Source organism: Protopterus annectens, chromosome 2.part2 (genome assembly GCF_019279795.1).
Source record: "Protopterus annectens isolate FY-2018-M chromosome 2.part2, PAN1.0, whole genome shotgun sequence".
In the NCBI taxonomy this organism is placed as follows: domain Eukaryota; kingdom Metazoa; phylum Chordata; order Ceratodontiformes; family Protopteridae; genus Protopterus; species Protopterus annectens.
The window spans coordinates 161,363,089-161,372,105 of NC_056730.1; positions in this window are offsets into that span (position 1 = coordinate 161,363,089).

A 9,017-nucleotide genomic window follows, 5' to 3' on the forward strand; every position below is an offset into this window, starting at 1 on the left:
CAACTCCAGAAACCGTGTGGTCTCCTTATTTCCCAGGATATAACACACACATATGACATGGTTTTTATGCCCTGCATACTTTTTTGTGAAGAACCTCTGTGGATGCTCCATTTGTTGCATGTAACTAGTTAGGTATATACTGAAGGTGGTGTTGTACTCGATGATTGGTCTGATGTGGGCTGAGTACAGCAGAATGTTGACATCCTTGGGCTTAGATGCCACACCCTTGCTTATAAGTTATGCAACATAAAAAAAACAAGCTGCATACTGCCTGAGACTGATTAAATAAAATACAAACAAAAAAATTAGTCCACATGTTGTCAAAAACACAACAATTTATTTGAGTATTTTCCCACCATATGTTTACCCACATTAATATACTTACACCGACTACATGCACCACATTGAAACATCATCGGTCTTGCACAAGAATTGTTAATTTTATTTCCATTTTCTTTATATTATTACCCATTTATCTAAAATATATGTTTATTACTAATTGTATTAATTATACCATCAAAATATTTAAAAATCCCCCATCTCTCATTAATAATTTTGTGTACTTTATAACCATCAATAGTAAAGCAGAGACACATAGCCCTGCTAAATTTATTATTTAGAACAGTTGCATCCTTTTTTACCCATGTGTGATGAAAGGAGATATTGCCAGCACAGCTAACTGGAATTTTGTAAACAATTATATGTCATTGGTGAATATCAAAATGATTTACATAAGATACTTGTGTTACAAATGTTAGAACTGTATGTCATGTGTATATTAAACTGCTTGTACAGATGTGTGTGTGTTGAAAAAGTATTTGTAAAATGCTTGTGTTTAAAATGGAACCACAGTGTGCCCTAATGGAAGAGAACATAAATGTACATACAATATTGTAACTGTTTAAATGTATATATTTTAACAGTGGAAACTGGAATACAAGAGCTTTACTTTAGTCTAGCGAAGTTCAGAAAAATAACAAATTGTTTACTTTATAGCTAGGCCATAAAAGATGGCATCTTTCAGTTTTCAATGTAGCAAGAGACACAATGTCTGTACTAGGAAACTTTCTGTATTGTCTTTCGGGTGAACTAATTACTATTCTTGAAAGCATGAAGGAATGCAATTCTTTTATGACTTCAGCATCTGCTAGAGATCCGAGGAGAAGCCCTTGTCCATATACAGGTAGATGCTAAATACTGCCAGCTTCAGCAATGGGGGTATTGGCATTGGAACTAGTAGCAGTCAGATGACAAGAAGTGATCTCATCCTGCAAGCTATCCCAGCAGTAATATTTGGGATATTATTTTGAGAAGTCTCTTAGTGAGACAGAGCATTCTCTATTCAGTCTTGGACCTGCCAAGAATCATTCACCACAACATCTGCCTTGCTCTAATGAAGTAAGTTTCTAAGGAACAGTATAACTCTCTTAAATACAGTCACAACTACAGTAAAGCTTAGTTTAGATATTTTATTTATTTGAGACTGTCCTGTAATGTTGTTTTAAATATTTCCTGTGGTTTTGAACTCTGATGTCAGTGTAAATATATATTTAGTATTGTCTTATTTTATTATGTAGTATTAAATATATTTAAACATTTCTTTGTTGCTGATCTGTGTGGAGATATTTAAGTTTTGCGAGTACTTGCATATTTATTTGGTGACACTGTGTAGACCACTACTAATAGCCTTGCTCTTGATCAAACTACCATTTGTATTAGTATTAATATTACACAGTAAGTTCAGACAACCTTTGTTAAGGGCCTTAAGATAGCTAACAGAAGGGTTCTGGTGGTAGTGAAAATTATGTTATAGTCTGGACAGAAGGGGGCATAGCTAGTAAACCTGTGCCAGTGTTTCCCATGTGTGTGTGTGTGTGTGTGTGTGTGTGTGTGTGTGTGTGTGTGTGCAAATCAACATCTCAAAAAGTGTGTGTGTGTGTGTGTGTGTGTGTGTGTGTGTGTGTGTGTGTGTGTGTGTGTGTGTGTGTGTGTGTGTGTAAGCTACCTTGGGCAGGGACATGATGTACTGATTGGACAGAGAGAGTGTTGGAGGACTTGGCTTTGAACCCTGGCTAAGGACTAAACTCTATAGTGGTGCAAGTGGGGAGTGTTACTGGGGATCTGGAGAAAGGTAGTGGAACCAGCCACAGACTGACAGTGGTCTCTGTGTGGACTTAAGGGAAATTGCACTTGATTCAGAGAGCTGCACTTCAAAATACTGTGTGTACCTGTAATCATCCCAGTGTACATCTCCTACTGTTGCCAGTGGTGAGGATTTAGTCTCTTTGATTACTGGTCCAGTTGTATGGATGTCATGCCATGCTTTCTTCAAAACTGGGGCAATGAATCCTTCATTTTCTATGTGTTTCCTCTATGATTTTATTAATCATACATTCAAGGTAACCCCTCTCAAAAAAAAAAAAAAAAAAACAAATAATCAAATAAACAATTAATTTTAGCTTCACTATTTCATACACCTAATCACCAGAAACTAATCTGGATAATTTTACAAATCATGCAAACTGTCCATTAACGATATTATGCTTAGTTTTATAAAAGTAATAACTTTTAAAATTCAGTCAAGAATTATAGAATGTAGATTTTCTAAAAATGTTTAAATGTAATCTATTGCTATTGTGATTAGTCTTAACAGAAATATTCAAAAATTAATCTCATTATCCTAACTCTGATATGTAAACATTAAAAAAGAAGACTTTCTAAAAACTCAAAAAGTTTTTTTAAGCATGTCTGTCCAACCTTTCCATAAAAAGAAAATGTCATCAAAGTAACATAAATACATTAAAACATCCTGAAAAAACTCACTGTGAAAAACAAATGTTCTTTTCCATTTACAAAGCACAATATTATTATTCAATGATGTAGTTTATCAAATAGTATCAAGGATGAATGGAACATAGCCTATAAAATATTAGTGTGTGGTTGAATGATATGTTGTTTGAAGAGGTGGTGGATGATAAATTATATGAATCTTTGATGGTGAAATATTGTATTATACCCAGTTTTTGGGGGGTTCCAAAATTCCATAAGATTGCAAATAATCCTCATATGTGTTCAATATTTCCGGTAAAGCCAGTATTACAGAATCCATGGGAGTTTATATCAGTGTATTCTTGAATTGTTTCCACAGATTTTAAAGGATTCATGGCATTTTTTACATATCCTTCAATATATAGATATACCATATGGATGTCTTTTTATAACAGTGGATATTTGTGATCTGTATACAGTAATTACCCGAGTTTTAGGTTTAAAATGATTTAGGGAAGTTACTTTGGAAGCAAATCAATTTCATTTTGAGGAAGTGGATTTAGGATGTGAAATAATGGCATTTATTTTATCTAATAATATTTTTTTTTTATGTTTGAAGGGGAATTTTCAAACAGAGACTTCGGGTGGCTATGGGATCTGTGGCTACCCCAGTTTTTGCCAGTCTTGTGTTTTGTAAATCAGAAAGAACATTTGTTTTTCAAAGTAATTTTTTTCAGGATGTTTGAGTGTATTTACATTACCTTGATGATATTTTAATTTTATGGAAAGGTGGTATGTACAGGCTTAAAAAGTTTTTTTGAGTTTTTAGAAACTTCTACTTCTTTTTTAAAATTTACATATCAGAGTTTAGATAATGAGATTAATTTTGATGGTTCTATTAAGAATAATTATTATAGCAATAAACTGTTTAAATATTTTTAGAAAATCTTCCTTTTCTAATTTATATGTGCATTTAATAGTAATCACACATAAAATTAGGCATAACATTGTTAAGGGACAATCCATAAAATTATAAAGATTATTTTTAATGAAGTATTGAAATGCATTTTTTGGAGAGGGTTTAGCCAGAGTATATGATCAATTAAGTCATAGAAGAAATATATGAAAGAATTGAAGATTCATTTGTACCAATTTTAAGAAAGCATGGGTAAAAATGAATGCAACTGTTCTAAATAATAATTTGAATAGGGCTATGTGCTTGCTCTTTACTACTGATAATTATGTTATACATAAAATTATTAATTATTGATGGGGGATTTTTAAGTATTCTGATGGTATCACAAATAAGATTGGTCATAAGCCTAAATTTACATTTAAAGGGTGCAAAGAATAGGCTGGAAAATGGTAATAAATTAAACATTTTTTGTAGAGGAACAATGGGAATGTTTCAGTGTGGTGCATGTAGCTAGTGTAAGTATATTAATGTGGGTAAATATAGTATGGTGGAAAAACACACACTTAAATTCCTGTGTTTTGGCAACATGTGCACCAAACTTCTTCCCAAAAAATACTATTATGCATTTCATGGCATTAAGTTTTAGACTGTGTCTCTGGCACCAGTTATTTGCTGAGGACAAAGCCTTCTTGGAGGAATTTGTGTTACTGGGAGATTCTATGACTGTACCAAGTTTGCACATATTTGAAAACTTGGTCAGCCAGAGGTCCTTGATGTTGGCCTTGACCTCCTAGAAACAGATTCCAAAAAGGAGCAACCTTAGTACCAAACCGTGAGGGACTTGGCTAGTGACTGGCTTCTTTATGGAGACAGACTCTCTTTTCCTAACTTCTTGGGTCTTACTTATGAGACATTTGGCTATCTAGTGGGTGACATAGGAGTTTATATCTGATTTTGTGAGTTTGTCAACAATGTCCAAGTGGGGTTTTATGTCAAAAGCTTTGGCCAGTTCAAGCTAGGCAGTATGCACTGTTTTTCCCTTGTACATTGTTTTGATAGCCTTCTCAAAGAAGTCCAACAGACTGAGTAGGTATGACCTGCTCTTGATGAAACTAAGCTGGTATGTATATAGTGACTGAAGGATTCCAATGGCATAGTTAATTATTTCCATAAAAATTATTTTCATGACCTTGCATATGAGACTAGTCAGACTTATTGGTCTGTAGATGTCCTGCCCTTGTATAGAGGGATGATAGTTACAGTCCTTCAGTCACTTGGCACAATGCCTGTCTGGAGACTATGGTTAAATAGTGATTCTAATCCAGAGCTCTTACTTATATGTACTGGAGACACTTTCCATTCAACCCAGCATCATATTCATGTGTTACTAACTACCACACTATAAAATGGGAACTATATAGAACTAAGTAAAACTAATCACTACAATGGAAAAGAAAAAAATCAACACCACTGAGAAGTCCAAATATGTTTAATTCCACAATGATTTAGTGCGTTTGACCTTCCACAGAAGTCTTCAGAGGTATATCATAAACCAACATTTTCCAACTCTTATTTGCATTTCTCCAGCTGGCATCCAGTGCACCAGGAAAAAATCTGTTGTGAAGGGCCAGCTGGTGAGATTAGCTAGAATGGTATCTGAGAAAGATATGTTCAGGAGTTAATATGAGGTTCTAATGAGCATGTTTCTCCAACTACTATGGATCCAATTTCTCAACATACGTCTTGTCTTACTCTGTCAAGTATCTTACTCTCATTACATTTTGTACTTCCTAGGATTTTGCATATGTATATAACCTTTTTATTTATACTTGTTCTCTCTAGGCTAGTTACTATAATTTGTCTAAACTCCTTTACTAAATGTTTTGCATTTTGTATTTTTCCCCTGAAATTGTGACTGTTATTCATTTACTATCTATAATTTTGCTGTACTCATATTTTCAGAGCTTTTCTCCCCAGGCCTCCACTGAAAATGGACCTTGTCCAGTTGGATTTTCCTGGTTAACAAATGTAAAATAAATAAATAAAATGTTTTTAAGGAGGGATACCCCTTGGAGTTTTTAGATGAAATAAAGAAGGAAGGTTTTACTAAAAGGGAGAATGGGTATTTTCCACCCATTCTACATGGTGGAGAGCTTATGGCTAAAGGTATTGAAAAGGATAACCTATCACAAAATAATAAAAAAAATGTTATATTCACATTTACTTTGGATAGCAAAGCTATAGCTATAGCCATCAGAAAAAGCTGGAATATATTTAAGGAAGATTAGAATGTTAGTGCAAAAATGGGAGAAAAACCCATAATGATTTATAGAAAGGAAAAGTCATTTAACAATTGGTTAGAATAGGGGCTTAAGGATGAGCAGCAATTTATATATATGGGTATGAAAAAATGTGGCTGGTGTGCTCAGTGCCCCTATATTCTTAGTAGTAATGCATTTGTTATATTACTTACAGGATTGAAGGAAGATATAATTGTAACAGCTTGAATGTGGTTTATCTTGCTCAATGGAAACAATGTCCAGCTTTCTATGTGGGGAAAACCTCCAGGAGGCTAAAAGATCATATTTATGAACATTGTTTAGACATTAAAAAATATAAAACCACTAATGCTCTTTAAAGACACTTAATGTTTAATTCTAACCATTCTTTTTTTTATTATTAATAAAATCAAAAAGCATTTGCAGTGCAGTGTAGTAAATGAACATTTGGACTTGTATGAGTTAAAATGGCAAATAAGACTAAATACAACCCATTACCCTAGTCTAAATGAAGCACTTTCTATCAGTTCTGTGTTGAAATTGAAGCAAATTAACTTTATGCGAATTTTATCGGTTAATTAGGGGTCGTGTTTTTTACCTAGTGTTTTTTAAACTTGGAAATGTGTCACAATGTAGAGTTCTGAAGAAGTTCCATCAGGAATGAAAGTGCTTAGCTCTTGTTTTTTTAATAAAACAGTGTGGTTTGGGATTTTTACTGGTCTGTAGCCTTGCTGCATTACTGGTATATGTTGGGTTCCTTGATTGTGTCTTGATTCTTAAACACTTGACCAGATATTCCATATGACCACTACAGGCACAAACATCCTTGAGCTGGTCCTCACAAACACGGAAGAACACCACAGCCCCCACCCCACCCCACCCAGTGAGATGTTCTCATTGCTCAGGTCAGACCATAAAGCTTGTCCTTTGAAATAAAAATAAAATCCTGTCTAAACCTGTCAACGTCTGGTACTTTTAGGAATTAATCCAAGGCAAACTTTACATTACTAAGAGACACCTGGTAACATGTCAAGCCCACCCAAACTCTGAGACACAGCTGCCTATGTGGAATTGTTCATGGAAACTTTGTACTGTCATGTTAATAGCTGCAATGAGGCAGCTGTACATGTCCAGAAAAAAACACATGGCAAACTCAAAAAAAAAAAAAAAACCCTGGTGGATACCAGCTTCAATAGGCTGTACAACAAAAGGAAGAAAACCATGGCAGAAAATTAGGAAGTGCAATGCCCAGTAATGCAAAAACTCCATCATCAAGCTAAATAAGCAACTTAAGGGGCTAATCAAGTCTACTAAAGCTAAGTTTGAGTTAAAAATAGTCAGCCAGGCCAAAGATAATCACAAGACTTTCTTCAGCTATGTCTATAGACTCAATGGCAATATACAACAATGTGCCAAACTAATTGTAAATGGAGACAATTATACTGAGCCGTAAGATATAGTGCATCTAGTGACCAACAAATTTAAATTTAGATCCAGTTTTAACCCCTCCCTGACACCCCTTCAGACTATACCCTCAACCATAACTCTCCCAACTGTCACTAAGGAACAGGTCATCCCCAAGGCTAAAATCACTGCATCAATGGGTCCTAATAATATCCAAGGATGCCTTCTTAACAGTGGGAAACATGGCATATCCAGCCTGTTCTAGACCTGGAAAAGGAATCCAGTTTATAGTGCTTTGAAAAAGTGTGGACCATGTTGTTGTCTCTAGAATACCTCTACAGACCACCCCTTTCCAGATAGCCACCAAAAAAGCCAAGCCCTTGTGGAATGGGCTGTAACCCTACCTAGAAGTGGCTTATTATAGAGAGTATAACAAAAAGCAATAGTTTGAGGAAAAACACCTGGAGATACTCTGTTTTGACACTGTTCATCCTTTTCTTTTACCTTCATAGTAGACAAACATCAGTAGGAATGAGATGATAGTCATCTTTTAAATCCCGCTTTACCATGACAACTAGAAGAAGAATTAGAGGTACAAGATACTGGAGGGATAACATCTTCAACTTTAGAATCTTTGCAAAACTGTCCAGAAATGAAAAGTCCAGTACAGGCCTCTGTGATCCTTCTAGTCTGGAAACTAGAAAAGTTCTTGAATAAATATCTTTGCAGAGGAGGTTGAGATGCACAGGTTCTGTGACTCTCTGAGATAGCGTATGGTACAGGATGGAGGAAATAGAGTGGGCTAATTCAATGGACAGAAGGGGATATGCTGGAATACAGGGCGAGATTCCCATTGCCAAGTGTAAGCTCCCTGAGTTGCTTTCAGTATCCAGTTGTCTGAAACAATCTGATGCTTCAAGTGAATGTGAAAATATAGAGATACAGAAAAGTTGGATCCCTTTCAGAAGCTTGAGTCTTCAGAAATTTGAACTTCATATGGTAGAGACCATATATAACCCAATCAATGATTCAATAAAACAAACCATGTGACTTTAATGCTGGTTATAAAGGCACAACATCGTTCAAACCAAAATTCTTGTTGGCTTGCAAAGTAATTATCCATTTCATCTCAGCAATTTCAGTTTTATTCACAAGATCACCCCCTCTCAAGTCTTTAGCAATGAGTTGTAATACTATAAAATAAAATATATACGCAACATTATGTAAACAAATGTGTTTCAGTAAAGTATTAGAAGTATTACACTTCTGTATATCACTTAGATGTTCCAACCTTCATTTTCCCCTATGTAAAAGCAGGAGCAGGTATTTTAGAATGCTAAATATCCCAAATTTGTACTCCTGCAATTAGCATATAATTTGATTGTATACCTTTTCTTTGCGACCGGACGAACAAAACGCTTCTCCGCAGAAATATATCTGCAAGCTTTACAAGAAAGGCACGGAAAAGTGCCTATATGTTCTGAAACCTTACTCCTTTTGGTGCTATGCTCATAACAAAGGTGTTATTTGAGAGATCTGTTTTTCTTTTTTTTTTTTTCAAATATATTTTTATTGAATTTTTCAAACTTTTCAAACATACAAAGGAAAAATTGTAAGTCATTACGGGAAGCAGTAAAGTATAGGTATAT